This window comes from Apium graveolens, chromosome 1 (assembly GCF_009905375.1).
Source record: "Apium graveolens cultivar Ventura chromosome 1, ASM990537v1, whole genome shotgun sequence".
In the NCBI taxonomy this organism is placed as follows: domain Eukaryota; kingdom Viridiplantae; phylum Streptophyta; class Magnoliopsida; order Apiales; family Apiaceae; genus Apium; species Apium graveolens.
Genome location: NC_133647.1, coordinates 167,745,567 through 167,765,194, shown reverse-complemented (window position 1 = coordinate 167,765,194; position 19,628 = coordinate 167,745,567). Strand labels below are relative to the sequence as shown.

The 19,628-nt window shown below is 34.9% G+C and overlaps 1 protein-coding gene across 1 annotated transcript in view; it reads left to right on the top strand.

Annotated features, from left to right (window-relative positions):
- LOC141711091 (uncharacterized) overlaps positions 1–19,628 on the top strand; it is a 66,643-nt gene that overhangs the window by 30,708 nt on the left and 16,307 nt on the right. The window lies entirely within an intron of this gene.

Sequence of the window (19,628 nt, the reverse complement as noted above, 5' to 3'; positions counted from 1 at the left end):
TGAAAGGAATCACAAGGATTGCATACAGGAAATTCAGAAAGGGAAAGAGGTTTTCCAGGAAAGGTGCAAGTTCTGATAAGAAGAGTTTAAGAAAATATGAAGGCAAAGGAGGGAAGTCTGACAGAGGAGATTACACAAATGTCAAATGCTACAACTGTGGTGAGAAAGGCCACATATCTCCTGATTGCAAGAAAGTGAAGAGTGACAAAGGCAAGGCTCTTGTCACAAAGAAGAAAAGCTGGACATACACTTCAGATTCTAAAAGTGAGAGAACTATGCCTTGATGGAAAATGCTGATATGGCAAATGCTGATAGCAGTTCTGAAGCTGCTGAGTTAAAGGTACCTCAAACTACTTATGCCTTTCATACTGATGATATTAATGAGCTGAGAAGATATCTTAAAACCATGTTCATTAGTTATAGAGATCAAACTTTAACATGTGAAAGATTAACTTCTGAAAATCTTGCTTGTAAAAAGAGGAATGATTATTTAGAAAAAGAGTTAGTCATGTTCCATCAAACTCAGAAAGATAGAGATGATGCTTTCTATGTTAGGGATGAAGTACTTAAAATGAATGAATCTCTAAAAACTGAGTTAGAAAAGGAAAGAGAGATTATCAGGACTTGGACTAACTCTGGCAGAACAACTCAGAATTTGTTAAATAGTGGAAACTGGAAAGAGGGCTTAGGTTATGGAGATGATAAGAATGATAAAGGAACTGTAGAAATTAAGCCTATAGTTGTTAAACAAAAGATAAAGCTAAAACTTGTTAAGTTTGTAGCTGTAAAGTTTAATACTGAAAAATCAGAATTTAAAGAGGAATTAACTTCTGACAAACTAAAACAGGAAAAAACAACTGAAGTAAATGTAGGCTTAATGACAAAGAAGCAGCTTAAGCATAAGCTGAAAGAAGTTAAGAATGTAAACAAGGTAAAGTCACCTAGGAAAAATAGGAATGGAAAGGAAGGTTTAAATAAAAGCAATGATTATAAGGCTGTTCCTAATGCTCCTAAAAAATATGTCATAACTGTGGAAGTTCTAACCATCGGGCTTCTTTTTGCAGGAAGAATAAGAACATAAACTCCTTACCTTCAAAGTCAGGAGTTAAGAGTCAGTCTGTTAGATATAGGCCACAAAATCCTTGTTTTCATTGTGGTAGTTTATGGCATTCCATTTATACTTGTAAGGAATATCATAGTTTGTACTATGATTATTATCAAATAAAACCTTCTTCTGATACAAAGTCTGATAGTGTAATTGCTGATAAGAAAAATGTTAACATAAACTCTGATGCTAAATCCTCTGCAAATGTTAACAAACTTAATAAGGCCAAAGGATCCAAGCAAGTCTGGGTCCTTAAAACTAATCATTAGTGGTCTTTGTGATTGAAGGGCAACAGGAAAAACATCCTAGTTCTGGACAGTGGATGCTCATGATATATGACTGGAAATAAAACCCTGCTATCAGAATTTGTGGAGAAGGCTAGCCCAAGTGTTTCTTATGGAGATGACAACATTTGAAAAACATTGGGATATGACAATATCAATCTTGGGAATATCATCATTAAAGAAGTAGCTCTGGTCTCAGGACTTGAACACAATCTGCTGAGTGTTAGTCAAATATGTGATAGAGGTTATCATGTGGATTTCTTTGAAGAACACTGTGAAGTTCTAAGCAAATCTACAGGCAAAGTTGTTCTGAAAGGATATAGGCATGGTAACATTTATGAAGCCAAGCTTTCAACAAGTACCGATGGTTCTGCAATCTGTCTGATGAGTAGAGCATCAATTGAAGAAAGCTGGAATTGGCACAAGAAACTCTCTCATTTAAATTTCAACAATATAAATGAACTAGTCAAGAAAGATCTTGTGAGACGACTGCCAAAATCAGTATTTGCTCCTGATGGCCTTTGTGATTCATGTCAGAAGGCTAAACAAAGAAAATCTTCATTTAAGAGCAAGACTGAATCATCAATTCTTGAGCCTTATCACCTACTTCATGTAGATCTATTTGGTCCAGTGAATGTCATGTCTATTACAAAGAAAAAATATGTTATGGTCATAGTGGATGAGTTCGCCAGATAGACATAAGTGTATTTCTTGCTCACAAAAAGTGAAACTGCATCTATCTTGATTTATAATGTCAAGCAACTGGATAAATGTTGGATTTTTAAACGCAGCGGGGCGTGGAAAAATAGTTTTACACATACAAAATCCAAATAAAAGCATATAAATCGTGAATAAAAATTCGAGGGATCGAATCTAACCTTTAAAATAATTCGGAGACAACGATCAGAGATCCTTAGCAGTTGCTCCTCAAGTGTGAAGCACTCCACCGGTATCCACCAAGAAAACGACTTTTAGGAGGAGGATGAGGTGGAGAGAATTTGGTTTTCTGAAACTTTTGGGTTTCTAGGGTTCAAATAAAATAGGGTCTATAATAGTGTATTTATAGGCAAAATTTTCAGCTGAAATTTTCCTATAAATATTATTATTATTATCCCATTTATTATTCTCATTAATAATTAAAACACCTTTTAATTATTAATCCTTTTTCTAAACACTTTAGAAATAATTCTCTCTCTTGATTTAATTTCCAAAAATTAAATCCTTAATTAATAATATTAAGAACTTTTCTTAATTAATTTATAATCAATTAAATCTCATTTAATCAATTATTAAATTTGCCAATTAATTATTTATTTCACAAATAAATAATTATTAGCCATTATTAATTAATTCCTCCACCATAAAATCATTCTCTTTTTATGGTGTGACCCTGTAGGTTCAATATTAAGTCGGTAGTAGAAATAAATAATAATAAAACTATTTTATCATTATTTATATAAATTCTCTAATTTATTAAATATGATTAATTAATTAATCACATTTATTCTACATCGTGAGTGATGCTTCTCAACATATCGCGACTATCCGGATAATATGAATTCACTGCTTAGAATACCAAGAACCTGTCAGTGAATAGTTACCGTATAATAAACTCCTTCTACCCTACAATGTCCCGATTAAATACAAGGCATGGATCTCGTGTCAAGCCTATCTAATTCAATCACTTGCTTACCATTTACTATGCGTAGTTCTATGCAAATTAGAAACTCCTTTCTAATTTCATTCACTCTGGCCAGAGATTCCTGAACTAGCATAAGTGGATCAGCCTTGAACATTCGCTTCCTTCACTGGAAGGGGTAGATCCTTTATTGATCATACACTATCTTTGTGTACAAATTCCTATACCCAGAAGAGCCCTAATAATTGTCCCTGGAGACTAAGAACTAAACCAAAGCATAGTTCAGTGTACACAAGATGACTATGATGACCTCAAGTCTAAGGATACTTGTACAACTATCACTAAGCGAACAACTGCTGACACGTGAGTGAACTCCATCAGTTGTTCAGCTTGGCGAGTCATGTTCAGTGAACTTATTCTATAATAAGCACCTACATACTAGCTATAGTGTCACCACACAAATGTCTATGAGAACAGACATCCTTCATAATGAAGTAAGCATAGTATGTACCGATCTTTGCGGATTATTAATTACCAGTTAGTAATCCTATGACCAGGAACTATTTAAGTTTAGAGTTATCATCTTTTTAGGTCTCACTATTATGATCTCATCATAATCCATAAAAAGCTTTACTCTAAACTATGGTATATCTTATTTAAACACTTAAATAGATAGAGCCCGTAATAAAAAACAAAACAAGTCTTTATTAATATCAATGAAATCAAAACAGATTACATAAAGAGTTATTCCTAAATCCTAATACCTGATTGGACTTAGGACATATTCCTTTCAATCTCCCACTTGTACTAAAGCCAATCACTCTGGTATCTAATACCCATCTTGACGATCAAAGTGACTTTCATAAAGTAGCTTTGTGAGTGGGTCTGCTATGTTGTTATGTGTGTCAACTCTAATTCAATATAATATAAGAAATGTTATCGCGCTCCCACTAACCCTTTTGTAGACGCATGGTTCATCCACGTTTTTGATAAAATCAAACTCTTTGATTGTCTCATCAAAACGGATGTTCCATCTACGAGAAGCTTGCTTTAAACCACATTAATCGCAAGCAAAATCCGAACTGATTTTAACAGGGCTACATGTAAAAAGTTTCATCAAAGTCAATCCATTGCCTTTGTTTGAATCCTTTTCCCACAAGCCTGGCCTTATAGGTCTCCACCTGGCCATCTGCTATAATCAATCTTTTGTATACCGTATACGTAGATTCCATTCTGGATTTTATGGCACTATGCCATTTCTCTGAGTCAACAATACTCATAGCCTCATTATAGGTCACAGGTTCGTCATCAACAATGATCGACAACTCATTGTCATTCTCAATGACAAAGCCATATTCCCTCTCAGATTGGCGAGACACTCTCCCTGATCTATGAATGGGCTGTTCCACAAAAGGTTGTTCAGTCAGAATAGGTGTTTCCACTTGATCCGTAGTAGTTTGTGCTTCTTGAACTTCATCAAGTTCAATTTTGCTCCCACTGTTTCCTTCAAGGATAAACTCCTTTTCCAAGAAGGTAGCATGTCTGGAGACAAACACCCGATGATCGGTGCAAAAGTAATACCCTAAAGTCTCTTTAGGATATCCCACAATACTACATTTTCGGATCGATATTCCAGCTTATCTGGGTCAACTTTCTTGACATAAGCTAGACATCCCCAAATCTTAACGTGTTTAAGACTCGGTTTCCTTTCTTTCCATATCTCATACGAAGTTTGAGGAACAGATTTTGGAAAGCACCATATTCAGTAAATATGCCGAGGTTTCCAATGCATAACCCCATAGGAATACTGGAAGATTTGTATAGCTCATCATGGACCGAACTATGTCTAACAAAGTTCGATTTCTCCTTTCAGATACTAATCTGGAGGAGTCCACTGGGAGACTATACCATTTATTTAGAGATAATCTAGAAACACTCCATTAAAGTATTTTCCACCTCGATCTGATCGAAGAGTTATAATACTATGTTTGGTTGTTTCTCCACTTCATACTTATATTCTTTGAAATTTTCAAAGGCCTCAGACTTGTGTTTCATCAAACACATATCCGAATCCAGATCTATCATCTATGAAAGTAATGAAGTATGAAAATCCACCCATGGCTTGCTTAGACATTGGTCCACATACATCTGTGTGTACCATTGCTAGCAAATCTGCAGCCCTCTCTCCATGTCCACTAAATGGAGACTGCAGTGCCACTATGAAGTGAGATTTTCATCATCCCTTTTCTTTTATTAGTTTGTTCAATCTGAAATAAATTATGTCACATACATACAGACCATTATTTAAAGTACCACGTCCATAAAGAATATTATCTCTAAGAATAGAACATTCATTATTCTCAATAATAAATGAAAATCCATCCAAGTCTAACATGGGAATAATATTCCTCACAATCGAGGGAACAAAATAACAATTATTTCAAACAATAGTCTTGCCCGTAGGCATATGTAAATGAAATGATTCTACATCTTCAACAGCAACTCTTGCTCCATTTCCCATCAGTAGAATCACCTCCTCTTCCTCAAGAGTCCTACTTCTCCTTGGTCCCTGCAACAAATTGCAGATATGAGAACCACAGGCGGTATTTAATACCCAAGTAGAAATGACATATTCACTTCTATCATGAACATACCTGAATCAGAAGCGGTAGTCTCACTACCCTTCTTCTTCAATTCTGCAAGGTAAACCTTACAGTTCCTCTTCCAGTGCCCCACCTTGTTACAGTAAAAGCAAACAACTTTGCTCTTGGGGTCTTCAGCTTTTGGTGGAACTGGCGTTTTCTCACCCACGTTCTTCTTCTTGGAAGAGTTCCTCTTCCTTTACTTAGGATTGGAACCTTCACCAATTAGAAGAACAGAACTCTTCTTAGGAGGAAAATTCGATTCCGCAGTCTTCAACATGTTGTGGAGTTCAGGCAGGCTGACATCCAACTTATTCATGTGAAAGTTCACAACAAACTGCGAGAACGAACTCGGAAGCGATTGCAAGACCAAGTCTTGGCTCAGCTCCCCATCCATGGCAAAACCAAGTTGTCCAAGACGTTCAATCAAATTGATCATCTTAAGTACATGGTCATTCACAGATGATCCCTCAGACATCCTACAACCGAACAGCTCCTTCGATATCTCATATCGAGCTGTCCTCCCTGCCACATCATACAACTCTTGTAGATGCATGAGGATAGTGTGAGCATCCATATGCTCATATTGCTTCTGTAGCTCAATGTTCATGGAAGCTAGCATGATGCATTGTACATCATTTGCATCATCTATCCACTTACGATACATAACATGTTCATCATTATGTGCATCACTAGCAGGTTCAGTAGGCTTAGGTGAGTCAATCACGTATTCCAGTTTCTCAATCCTGAGAACAATTCTCAAGTTTCGAAGCCAGTCAGCATAATTAGGACCAGTCAATTTGTGAGCATCCAATATGCTCGTGAGTGATAGTGCAGAAGACATAACGTACAAAGTAAATCTGTAAATGATAAACACATAACAACACTTAGCAAATATTTGATTTCATTTCAAAACACTATATGAATCGGGTCTTTATTCATGAGTGGCTCCCACTAGTTTACCTAATTTATTCAACCCCCTACGTGAAAAATTAAGCATTCATAATGCTAGTGGGAATAGGGATCCTACATTCCATTACAAGACCCCGGCTGTAGCACGAACCTCCATGTAATATTCAATAGGCAGACAACTCTTGTCAATTACATCTCATGTTATTCCCTAATCAAACTTTAGCCTCTCGAATAATTGAGTCTCGGATGTAGCACGACAAACTCAATATTCTAAGTCAAGTCTAACCCAACATTCCGTACAGTTGAATCAGTCCCCAAAGGCCCATGGCTGTAGCACGTACCGACCTTTAGATTCTTATTCAATGTACACATCTCTATGTAATAGACAAGTATTTCTTATTTCGAAATCAAAGCCCTCGGCTGTAGCACGAACCGACAATGATTCAAAAATAAGAACTACTTTTCTATCATGTTGGAAGGCTATGACCGACACAAGCCCGTTGTGTCATTGGCCAATTACTACTTGATATTATTTAATTTTAGAGGGATTATATTATGTTACAATCATAATCATATTATAAAGAGATTCTTCCTTTTAAATTAAATATTTCAAATCAATAATCAATAATCAGACTATTCCCAGATCGGGTGGAGCATTGTCAAGAGGCGTCACTTAATAACCCTTTCTTACAGATAGAAATCTGTTGTTGACAGAATCATCCTTTCTCTCATATCGAAAATTCATATTCAATTACGTGTTTCACAAACACAAGAATCTCATGATTGTATTCATAATATTATTCTTAAGGTTATGAAACAATTTCACCATACTAGGTTGTCTAACAAACGCCTTATGTTCATTTAAGTTCACCTAAATCTATCATCGCATGATAAACTAAGCATATATCACATATATCAACATGAATAAACATTAAGGTAGGCATGTTATATCATCTAGCACATTAGTCTAAGCATTATACATCTCTATGTATCACATGAAGCATTTAAAAGCAATTAAAAACAGTCAAAAACAGCTTTAAAACACTTCATGGAAATATAAACAGTTAAAAACTTTTATATAAACTAAAATTGATCACTCCATTAGATCCGTCTCGGAAAAACGAATCCAACGGTATATTGCACGCCCAAAACGGAGTTACGAAACTCCCAGAAAATCAATTTTAAAATCAACAGACGGGTTGTAACGCATTACAGGAATGCGTTACAGGACCTGTAACGCATTCCCGTGATGCGTTACACTCCTTTTCATCCAATAAAGTGTGTAACGCATTCTACAAATGCGCAATAGCCATCCCCGCGCGCGTGCGCCACACGCGCCTGTTCCTGGCGCCGCCTTGCCTGTCTCCCTCGGTTTGCGTGCTGCCTGACAGAACCAGTTTCTTTGTCTTTCTTCTTTCTCTCTGTAACAATCACAGACAGCAGACAAAAGCAGCAGATATAATACAAACATATATATATTATATATACATATATTTATACTTATTTAATTACGAATTTAATTGTAAGAACTTCAAAAATTCATAATAAAAAATCTATACATCATAAAATTATGAAAAAAATACCCAGACGATCTACAACACTTGTAGAACCCAGATCAACATTCAAAATTATTCTGAGAAACGATTTCTCATCAGAAAAAATTAAACCATGATATAACTTGTAAAAATCATAATTAATTCATACAAGCACATAAAATTCTGAAATTTTTACCACAGATCTATATGCATACAACCTTTGCTCTGATGCCATTGTTGGATTTTTAAACGCAGCGGGGCGTGGAAAAACACTTTTACACATACAAAATCCAAATAAAAGCATATAAATCGTGAATAAAAATTCGAGGGATCGAATCTAACCTTTAAAATAATTCGGAGACAACGATCAGAGATCCTTAGCAGTTGCTCCTCAAGTGTGAAGCACTCCACCGATATCCACCAAGAAAACGACTTTTAGGAGGAGGATGAGGTGGATAGAATTTGGTTTTCTGAAACTTTTGGGTTTCTAGGGTTCAAATAAAATAGGGTCTATAATAGTGTATTTATAGGCAAAAATTTCAACTGAAATTTTCCCATAAATATTATTATTATTATCCCATTTATTATTCTCATTAATAATTAAAACACCTTTTAATTATTAATCCTTTTTCTAAACACTTTAGAAATAATTCTCTCTCTTGATTTAATTTCCAAAAATTAAATCCTTAATTAATAATATTAAGAACTTTTTTTAATTAATTTATAATCAATTAAATCTCATTTAATAAATTATTAAATTTTCCAATTAATTATTTATTTCACAAATAAATAATTATTAGCCATTATTAATTAATTCCTCCACCATAAAATCATTCTCTTTTTATGGTGTGACCCTGTAGGTTCAATATTAAGCCGGTAGTAGAAATAAATAATAATAAAACTATTTTATCATTATTTATATAAATTCTCTAATTTATTAAATATGATTAATTAATTAATCACATTTATTCTACATCGTGAGTGATGCTTCTCAACATATCGCGACTATCCGGATAATATGAATTCACTGCTTAGAATACCAAGAACCTGTCAGTGAATAGTTACCGTACAATAAACTCCTTCTACCCTACAATGCCTCGATTAAATACAAGGCATGGATCTCGTGTCAAGCCTATCTAATTCAATCACTTGCTTACCATTTACTATGCGTAGTTCTATGCAAATTAGAAACTCCTTTCTAATTTCATTCACTCTGGCCAGAGATTCCTGAACTAGCATAAGTGGATCAGCCTTGAACATTCGCTTCCTTCACTGGAAGGGGTAGATCCTTTATTGATCATACACTATCTTCGTGTACAAATTCCTATACCCAGAAGAGCCCTAATAATTGTCCCTGGAGACTAAGAACTAAACCAAAGCATAGTTCAGTGTACACAAGATGACTATGATGACCTCAAGTCTAAGGATACTTGTACAACTATCACTAAGCGAACAACTGCTGACACGTGAGTGAACTCCATCAGTTGTTCAGCTTGGCGAGTCATGTTCAGTGAACTTATTCTATAATAAGCACCTACATACTAGCTATAGTGTCACCACACAGATGTCTATGAGAACAGACATCCTTCATAATGAAGCAAGCATAGTATGTACCGATCTTTGCGGATTATTAATTACCAGTTAGTAATCCTATGACCAGGAACTATTTAAGTTTAGAGTTATCATCTTTTTAGGTCTCACTATTATGATCTCATCATAATCCATAAAAAGCTTTACTCTAAACTATGGTATATCTTATTTAAACACTTAAATAGATAGAGCCCGTAATAAAAAACAAAACAAGTCTTTATTAATATCAATGAAATCAAAACAGATTACATAAAGAGTTATTCCTAAATCCTAATACCTGATTGGACTTAGGACATATTCCTTTCAATAAATTGGTCAAAGATTCTGTGAAGATCATAAGAAGTGATAATGGCACTAAGTTCAAGAATTTGACAATGGAAGAGTTCTGCAAAGACCATGGAATCAAGCAGGAATTTTCTGCTCCTGGAACTCCACAGCAAAATGGAGTTGTTGAAAGAAAGAATAGAACTCTTATTGAAGCTGCATGAACTATGCTTGATGAAATAAAGCTACTAACCTATTTTTGGGCTGAAGCTGTGCAGACTGCTTATTTTACTCATAATGCAACACTCATTAACAAGCATGGAAAGACACCATATGAGATGGTGAAGAAAAAGAAGCCAAAACTGAAGTATTTTCATGTATTTGGATGCAAGTGTTTTGTTCTTAAGACTCACCCTGAACAACTATCCAAATTTGATTTAAAAGCTGATGAAGGAATTTTTGTTGCGTATCCACTTTCCACAAAAGCCTTCAGAGTCTACAATTTAAGAACAAGGGTTGTCATGGAATCTATCAATGTCTTCTTTGATGATAAGAAGATTACTGGACTTGAAGATTTCAATGATCATGATCAGCTGAGATTTGAAAATGAAGACTTAAATTCTGATACTGAAAATCCTGACAGTCTAAATCCTGATACTGCAAACTCTGATGGATTAAACTCTGATGTTATTGAAACTGTGGTGACTACGCCAAAGGAAGATGCACCTGTGCAGGGGGGGCATACTGAAGATACAACCACGTCTCAAGAAGCATCAGAACAAACAACTGACTCTTCAAGTTCTCATTCATCAAGTTCTAATAAGCCAAGTTCTGATAATTCTGAAGACTCAATTTCTGAAGGATCCAACTCAGAGAGCATAGTTTCAGGGGGAGCATCAGAAAATGTTGATGAAGATAGCATGGATCATGGGGGAGCATCCAGTTCTAGAAAAAACCTTCCATCTGCAAGGAAGTGGACTAAATCACATACACCTGACTTAATTATTGGAAATCCTGATGCAGGTGTCAGAACTAGAACAGCTACTTCAAGTGAATGTCTCTATAATTCTTTTCTTTCTCAGACTGAACCAAAGAAAATGGAAGAAGCTCTTCAAGATGCTGATTGGGTGCAAGCAATGCAGGAAGAGTTAAATGAATTTGAAAGAAACAAAGTGTGGACCCTAGTGCCAAGACCAAAGAACAGATCTGTTGTTGGTACAAAGTGGGTGTTCAGAAATAAAACTGATAGTGATGGCATAATTACAAGGAATAAAGCAAGGCTGGTTGTAAAAGGATATTCTCAACATGAGGGAATTGATTATAATGAAACATTTACACCAGTTGCTAGTTGGAAGCCATAAGGATATTTTGGCTTATGCTGCTCACAAAAAGTTTATTGTCTTTCAAATGGATGTGAAAAGTGCTTTTCTCAATGGAGAGTTGAAAGAGGAAGTATATGTTGAATAACCTCCAGGCTTTATAGATTCCAAATTTCCAAATCATGTCTACAGGCTTGATAAAGCACTTTATGGCCTTAAGCAAGCTCCAAGAGCATGGTAAGAGACTTTAGCTCAGTTTCTTCTGAAAAGTGGATTTAACAGAGGAACTATTGACAAAACTCTGTTCTACCTCAACCATGGAAATGACTTACTTTTGGTTCAGATATATGTTGATAATATCATCTTTGGTTCTACAAATGACAGACTTTGCAAGAAATTTGCCAAACTAATGCAGTCAAGATATCAAATGAGTATGATGGGGGAGCTTAGCTATTTTCTGGGCCTTCAAGTCAAACAAAATGAAGAAGGCACTTTTATTTGTCAAACCAAGTACACCAGAAATTTGCTGAAGAAATTTGGAATGCAAGATTGTTCAAGTGCATCCACTCTCATGGCCACTGCAACAAAATTGGATAAGGATACTGGTAAATCAATAGATATTACTGATTACAGAGGTATGATTGGCTCTCTACTCTATCTAACTGCTAGTAGACCTGATATCATGTACGCTACTTGTCTTTGTGCAAGATTTCAAGCAGATCCAAGAGAACCTCACTTAACAGCTGTGAAAAGAATTTTCAAGTATCTTAAGAGAACAGCTGATCTGGGATTGTGGTATCCTAGAGAATCAGACTTTAAGCTAATAGGTTACTCGGATGCAGATTTTGCAGGTTGCAAAATTGACAGGAAAAGCACAAGTGGAAGCTGCCAATTTCTTGGAGGCAGATTGGTTTCTTGGTTTAGCAAGAAACAAAAGGCAATTTCCACATCAACTGCAAAAATAGAGTACATTGCTGCAGGAAGCTGTTGTGCACAGTTTCTTTGGATGAAGAATCAGTTACTGGATTATGGGTTAACATATTTTAAAATCCCTATTTACTGTGATAATCAAAGTGCTATTGGTATGACAGGTAATCCAGTTCAACACTCAATGACGAAGCACATCAGCATAAGGTACCACTTCATAAGGGAACATGTGGATGAAGGTACAGTGGAATTGCACTTTGTTCCAACAAATCAACAACTAGCAGATATCTTCATAAAACCACTGTGTGAAGCTACTTTTACAAGTTTGGTACATGAACTTGGAATGGTTTCAGGTTCTTTCTCTAAATCTGCTTAGTTTTAGTTTTGATGCATCACACTTTATGATCAGTATTTACAGATATTACTATCTTTGTGTATTCTGTGCTTAATTAAAAATTGCTTAAGTACTGATTGTTGTCTGATGTGAATTTCTAAACTCTAATAGTGATATGAATATTTCTGTGATTATTCAATCCAATGAGGATAAATATGCTCGATGCTGACCTAGTAGTCTTTAATATACTAACAAATCCCATATTTGAAGTAATTGTTTATGTGGAAATCTGTTGACACAAGCAAATTCTGATATTGAGCTTAGTTAAGTTTACTTTGTCTATCTTATTACTAAGTCAAAAACTAGAATAATGCTTCTCATCTGTTAAGTTATGATGTTAGTAAATCTTGTGAATGTACTAAGTGTTGATAAGCCTCACTTATCAAAAGAAAAGGAAAAGAAAAAGAAATAAAAATCAGGTACTCCTTTGAGATGTAGAGTAAAAACTGTGGAAGGGAAGACCCAAGTGCATTGCTGGTATTAAGTAATATGCATCAGAAAAGCAAAAATAAATATTTTTCTTGGTGACTTTTCACATTCTATGATTACTGGAAAAATACTCTGATAATAGCATAAATTCTGATAAGCAGTCGTGACTCACTTACACTGAGAAGCCACTGTAAAATGGAATTTCAAAAGATGTATAAAATAAGCACAAAACAGTTCAGGTGGACTCATGCATGAACTCACTCTAAAGTAGACTTCAGAATCATGACAGATTTTGAGCAAAGTTCTTAGTTATGCCTTATTTCTAAGATGTACTGAAGTGAATCAGACTTTAATCTTTATCTGATATTTAGCTTACTGCACACACATACACTCCATATGAATGATGAAAATTACTGTGGTGATAAATGGTGTTTTAGATGAACGTTTAAGTGTCAGTTACATAAATTTTGAGGACAAGTTATGATGGAAGTTCTGATGATTAAGTTATGAATAAACGAAATCAGAATTTGTGTGAAGAATTACAGAAATAGGCATTCATTTTTCGAGTTAAGAAATCATGTTCTGATGACTGTTAAGTTCTGATATAAGTCTAAGTTCTGATATTAAACTCTGATTCTTTACTTGACTTATTTGTGGTTAAAATCTGAAACAGTCTTATTTAAAATCAGAATATGTTTAGGTGAGATATTAACAGTCAATATAATTTGGGTTAGTGGTACACGTCTATGCACAATAATTTTTACTTGTTTCATGTGTGCATTAAGTCCTATTTTAAAAATCCAATGGCTGTTTTTATTCTCATCAGTCTAGGGAGACGAGGTAGAATTATTTCTACCTATACCCTTTCAATTTTCCTTGCGTCTCTTGGCATTCTATTGGCTATATAAACTAACACCTCATTCTATCCAACACATCTCTCATTTTCTCTCAAACTCTCCAACTCATTTCTTTTTCATTCATCACAACCATGGTTCATTACAACTTAGTTCTGAACTATGACACCTTCACTGTCAATATGAGGTGTACAAAATGGTAGCAGGAATGGCATGTTACTGCCATTCCTGATGAAATTTGGGACTCGATTCCCCAAGTGGTCCTCACAGACCTCTTGTTCTTCTACATGGACTACCATCGCCATCTTGAGCGACTGGAAGAGGAACGGCTGGAAGCTCTCCAACAGCAGGAGCATATTATTCGTCTTGCTGTTCTTTTTGTTGAGAGTAGGAAGAAAAAATAATTTTTCCTACCTGTTTCTCTTCACCGTCAGCTTTGTCTTGTTTCTTAGCTTAGGACAAAATTTGTTGATGTTAGGATTTGTAGCTTAGGACAATCTTGTACTTTTCAGCATGTAATTTGAATTTCATGAAATGTATTTGTTAAATATATTAATGAAAATTTATATTTATGCAAGATTTTGTCTCTGAGTCGTTTGATATTCTGATAACATGTTAAATCCTGATACTAACCATATTCTGATGACCTTTCTAGCTCTAATATAAATCAAGTTCTGATTCTGACGTGGCAGGATTTATTTACTTGATTTATTTTTGATTATTCTCTCATTTGTCATATTTTTACAGAATATTGGTCACGCAATGATAAAAATTTATTAAGTGGGAACAATTTTAAATTTTAAAAATAAAACTAAATTACCTTGATTAATGGGATTACTTGGTAAGTGGAACAGTTTTTCCTTGAAAAACTGCATGTGATAAGTAATGATTACTGAATACACGTGCCCATTAATTATCTTTTACTGCGGCATGTCTGACAGGTGTCTCAACGGTTACTTGTAACACCCCCAAATCCGGGGTCGGGGATTCGGGTTGTCAAGAGTTCCATTTCCCTTATCAATACTTAATCTTAACAGTCAACCGACTACTGAGTACTGTGACCCCACAATATACACACACACACACCACAAGTTATAGTCTCAGAGATGAATGCCAAAAATAACATAAGTCATTTTATTCCACAATTATAAACCGTTCCACCTTAAAAGGGTTTCTGAATAATTTACATATTCCTTGCCATTATTACAATTCATATTATACATAAGTCTGGTTCATCAATAGTTGAAAACCTAGCTTATTGGTAGCTCCTACCTCAGCTACGGCGGCATCAACGCTTCCAGAAAACTGCGGAACGTTTCCTAACCGCTTGCGAATTGGAAGCTTGGTCTTGTTCATCTTTTCTATCTATTGTTGTGTGATGAAAGAAGAAAGCAAGGGTGAATAACAAGCCCACCAAAATAATATGTATAATGATTAATAATATATGAGCATTCTCATAGTACTCATGAAAGTCTTGGTCAAGAAGAAATGAACCAAGCTGATATCTTAACGCGACCAAGTCGCAAAATATTCAGTATATATATACATATATATATATATAATTTTCACAATATTTGAAATCCTCTGACATGTATAACATCCACAGAGTTCCAGTTTATAATTGTATAAAAATATCGTTGCAAGGTGATCTCATATATCTAATCTTGTTTCAACGTTTTTCTGAAAATCTTTGACATGCACAAGATAATCATTTACTAGATATAATTTTAAAAGATGAAGTTACAAGATACTCCAATATACTTATATCTTTTCCGAATACTACTTGAACTACCACTGTTCAAGGTATAATCAGTTTCAAAAGTTCATCACATAGATGAGACTACAAGACAAGATTTGAATAGATTAAATCTTTGAAGTATTATTGAATGAAATGAAGTTATGATATACTTCATTAAGTCCCGATATATATATATCCACATATATATCTCTTTATACATTTCCTGAAAACCTCTGTCATGTAAAGTATGAACAGAGTTTGTAACATCCAATGAATTTTTGGAAAGGAAAAGAATTGTGGCATAAACCCGGTATCTTGCTCATCAGGCAAAGATACCAATAAGTAACCTTTTCTACTAGTAGATGGACGAATTCCCCACTGGTCATCACCCTGGTCGCAATAGGACCTTATGCTGGACTACCACTCAGCCACTTACGCATTTGATGGACTCCCACTGAGCCACTTACACTTTCATGGACGCCCACTGAGCCCATATTGCTTATGCCGACTCGATAGATGGACTTACTTCCCGAACATTGGGTAAGTAATCAATTCATTTACCAAAACAGCAACCTTGTTGCGAATATAAAATACACCACAGAGCCAGATTCCTCCGGTTTTGAGCGAGTATTTAAATCCCCTATAAAGGGAAGATCTTAAATATATAAAAAACGAGTTTTGGGATCCGCTCTAACTTTTAAAAATCATTTTAAAGACTCGAAAACACTTTAATAAGTGTTTGGAGTAATGCTGATTTAATAAAGTAAATTAGTCCCAATATATTAGAAAATATCTGAATATTATTATTTAAATAATATTCCCATAAAGAATAATCTTTATAAAAATAATTGAAGTAGAAGTTGTAAAACTTATACTTGAAATGAATAGTAAATAACCAAAGATATACTTATACGAAAGTAATATTTTTATTTGAATAATCAAAAGTAAGTTTAATTATCGACACATTATTCTTAAAAAAATAAAGAATATTATTCAGTAAATAATCGGAGTCATAGGTCCTCAAATGAATATTCAAATAATATTCATTAAATAATATAAACTGAGTCATAAGTCCTCGAATGAATATTCAAGTAATATTCATTAAATAATATAAACTTATCGAATAAACCTTATTCGATTAATAGTTTTGAAAACTATATCAATATATATATATATATAAATATATATATATATATATCATATATTCGGGAACATCTACTCCCGGTTTTAGAAAAATGTTCACCTTTGGGTCCCTTATACTAAGGGTATATGCAAATTACCGCTTATCTCTAGCGTAGGTATTATCAACTGAATCAACAGATATATGTATCAAGAATACGAAACAGGCATGCATATATACCATATCACATTCTACAATATTTCGTAAGAATTTGCTAAATAACCATTATGCATCTATCACAAGATAATGCATGTACAAATGTATACATCATAACAACAGTATAACGGATAGAAACTTTCCTGAGCGACTGGGGGTGATAAATGGCTTGGGACGAGTCTGGTAACCTATAAACAACATATAAGTTGGAATTAAACCAAAGTCGCTTATGAATCTATACTTTAATCAATTAGACCATAACGTTCGCTTTTGCGCTTAACGATTCACTTAAGTCGCTCGAGTACCCTCGGCTCCACCATTTTTAATAAACTAACAATTAAGGGTTTTAAGGCGATTCTTTCGCGAGTGCCTTACCAACTGCATAATACACTTCACATAAATGTTTCTTACTCCAATTAGTCCTTTAAGGTCTTTAACCTATGTTTCAAAGTAAGGCGAGGGGTAATGGTTCGTTCGCGAAACGCCGTTACTTAAAACGGTCGTTTCTCCTAAACCGTACATCGGATTCAAACGAACCACATATCAAAACGAAGCTCGTAACATGAACTACCTAAACATCGCAATGGTCAAAACCTAACAGTGAGTTCAAGGGTTCTGATGTTAAGAACAAAAATAGTCTACGGTAAATCGGGCATTACGACGGCTATGTTTACGCGATTACCCAAATTTATACCACTCCAAATCAATCCACAATCAACCCATAATCAACATCACAACTAAACTCCATCCATACTTCACCATAACAGCCCCAACAGCTCAATATTATCAACTTATACTACTTCCCAATCATGAACTAAAAGCTTACTTAAGTTCTTTAACTAATTTTCAAGATTTACAACTCCAAAAACACCACAAAACCAACTAATCTCTACATACATAACAATCAAGCCTCTCATGAACTATAATACTCATATTATGCTTTTAACATTCAATAAAAAAGCTAGGTTAAGAGATTATACCTTCCTTGTGAGTGGGAGTAACTAATTAGCTTGGAATCACCCTTGAAAGTCCTTATCCAAGCTTAATCTAAACAAAAATTCAAGAACAAAAATTTAAGTTCTTGAAAAACACTATTCACCCTCTTCTTCCATGATTTTTAGGAAGAGATTGTGAAGGAAATTGAAGCTTAAACTTATAGGATATCTATATCTATACACAAGTAACCTTAGATAATTACCTTGCTAATTAACAAAGCTTGGATCTAGGATTTTGAATTTTTCCTTCTTGAAATAAAGAGAAGGCCGAGAGCTTCCTTTGAAGAAATGAGTCAACTTTGTGTTTTTGGTGAAATGAATTGTTGGTTGGTTGTTTTTTTGGTTTTTATTTTGATTTATTACTTTTTACCATGGTAACTTTTGTGTGGTTCTTAATCAACCAACAACACACCTTTCTTTGTCATGCTTATGTCACCTTGTTATGTCATCCTCCCCCACTTGTCCTCCTCTTATTGGTTTGATGACATCATCCTCACTAACCTCTTTGATTAGCTTCTAATTACTTGGCTAATGACCGCTGATCTGTTATGCGGTTCGCTTAACTTCCGTTTTCGTTTATCGTTTGAGGGATCATACCCGGGATCTTATTACTTGGGTTCCCCTAAACCTTTCTCAATATATTATATTCCTTTTATGATCCTCTCTTATAATTCTTGAATTTAAATCCTTTTTATCCTGTTCCCTTATACTTAATTCTTTCGGTATCTGGTGGATTTTCGGGAAAAATCAAAGTGTTCAGATTTCGATTCTGACGATCTTTACATACACTTATGTACCACATAGAGTACTAATAATATCTCAGAAGATCAATAAAAGAACCCCTACATAGTGTGGTATGAAAAGTTTTCTTATTCAGCATACTCAGCAAAAGCACTATTCATAAGGGTTTCAAAAATTCCAAAAATTGGGGTTATTTCAGTCTCCCCTCCTTAAAAGGATTCCGTCCCGGAATCAGATAGAAAATGAATAGGGATACTTTCTTAGCATTGCACTTTCTAACTCTCAAGTAAATTTTCCCACATTGTGGTTCTTCCATCAAACTCTGAATAGTTTGATAACCCTTCTCCTAAGCACTTGTTCCTTTTTCAATCTATAACCCTTCCTGGTTGCTCCATATAGGTTACGTCTGGTTTCATGTCTATACGCTCATATGCCCCTATTTATCTGGCATCCAAATTACACTTCCTTAACATTGATACGTGGAACACATTATGACTTGCTACATGTTCGGGGGTAGGGCTAGCTCATATGCTTACTTCCTAATACGTCTTAATACCTCAAAGGGTCCAATAATTCGTAGGCTTAGATTTCCTTTCTTTTTGACTCTCATCAATCCTTTCCATGGGATACCTTTAACATTACTAGGTCCCCTATTTCCTATTCGTTGTCCTTTCATGTCAAATCAACATACTTCGTGTGCTCATCTTGGGCTACTACCAGTCGTCCTCTGATTAAATCTATTATATCCTTGGTCCTTTGGACCACTGCTGGTCTAAGCATCTTGCGCTCTGCAACATCATCTTATCATAAGGGAGATCGACATTGTCTTCCCGCAAGGATCTCGTAAGGCGATACCTCGATACTGACATACGATCGATTATCTTAAGAAAACGTAATCAGCGTTAAGTGATCACTCCAAATTTC